Below are 1,635 nucleotides of genomic sequence, written 5' to 3' on the forward strand. Positions count from 1 at the left end.
TGGTTGCTGGGTCAAAATTTTAAAAAATTTGGCCAAGTTAAGATAAATAATTTTAAAAATCTGGCTAGCAAAAATTCAGCAGTGACGAAAACAATTTTATGTTTTTTTCGCGAGCATTCTTCTCTTAACGGTGCACATCAACCAGAGATTTTGCAACCAGATTTTTGTTACAGACATTTTAGTATCTTCAAATCAACGGGAATTATCAATATAATTTTTTATTCATCCCCTAAGCTACTATTTCCATAACGATTAACAAAAAATTAGTAAATTTTAATAATCAAATTATTTTGGAATTGGGTCCGTAAGTTCAACAATTTTGGTATAAGAAGACAACAACTTCTGTGGTTGCAGTGTACCCTTTTAACAACAATTTTATTTCAATAAATATGGTTTTCGTCAAGTTATATCAATCATTTTTTTAAATGATTTATTTGCCTTTTAAAAATATTGACTTGATTTTCTGTTAAAATCTATCAAAATCTGGAATAGAGCAAATTTTTAGCCCTTGTTTGGAAAAGTTATACTTTTCGACACTGTTTTGTTGTTCGAGTCGACCAAACGACACGCTTTCAATGAAAAATCAAATTTTTAAGTGTTTATGCGGGTTGCATAAAAAATATTGAAAAATAGAATAATAGTTCATTTTTGGTTTTTCAAATATCCCACATTTTGTTTTAGAAAAATCATATCTTGGAATGCTGTTGATGAAAGTAAAATGAATATAATTTTACGAGAATCAGATAAAATGTTTTTAAACAAAGACTCTATATTCCCTAGACCTCAACAATTATTTCGACCAGCGTACCCCCAGACCAATTTCGGGCCCAATTGGACAGTTTTGTTTCGAATCGTAGGAAATTGCTGTACGATACAATTCAAAAATCAGTTTTAAACTTTTTTTTACATCATAGTTACTTATTTGAGTCATTTTGATATGTTAGGCTATTTTTATTCGATTTGTTTCAAATGGCAGAGCATATCAGCAAACTTAATTTTTTTCAATAACTATAATTGAATCAATACTTTCAGACATAATTCAATTGTAAAAATGAGGGCTATTAAAGTGACAGTGGGAAAAGTTCATTTTTCACTAAATTTTAAATTGAGGATGCTGTATATCAGCAACCAGCAGCCTGATCCACAAAGTTCGCATTGTTATGCTTTTTTCAATATAAATAATTAATAATCGAGCATAACTTTTGATAATAACAAAGGTAAGTTTTTTAGTCCTTTCCGTTATTTTTGATTAAACATTTCGCAATCATTTTTAATGAAAAGAGCAGAAAATTTGACACGAAGATTCGAAATTCTAGGGAATTACTCAATATTACCATATATTTTTACTGTGTTGGGTACATAGCATACACCCAAAGTACAGGGTCGAGAGAAAGTTTTTCATTTTTTTTAGTTTAATGCAAAATTCGAAGGAACAATACCACCTCCTTACACCAACACAACAAATGTGTTAAAATTTGTTAATTTCCGTAGTCGACACTTTTTAATTTTTGTTTTAGACGGGTGAACTTTTTATTAAAAATCTACTCGATAGCATAATTCCCTCGGCCATCTCAAGCTTTATTTTCTGTGTCCTCAAATGCTACCATTATTCTCTCGACTCGAGGCCATGATTCT

Source organism: Culex pipiens, chromosome 2, assembly GCF_016801865.2.
Source record: "Culex pipiens pallens isolate TS chromosome 2, TS_CPP_V2, whole genome shotgun sequence".
Lineage (NCBI taxonomy): Eukaryota > Metazoa > Arthropoda > Insecta > Diptera > Culicidae > Culex > Culex pipiens.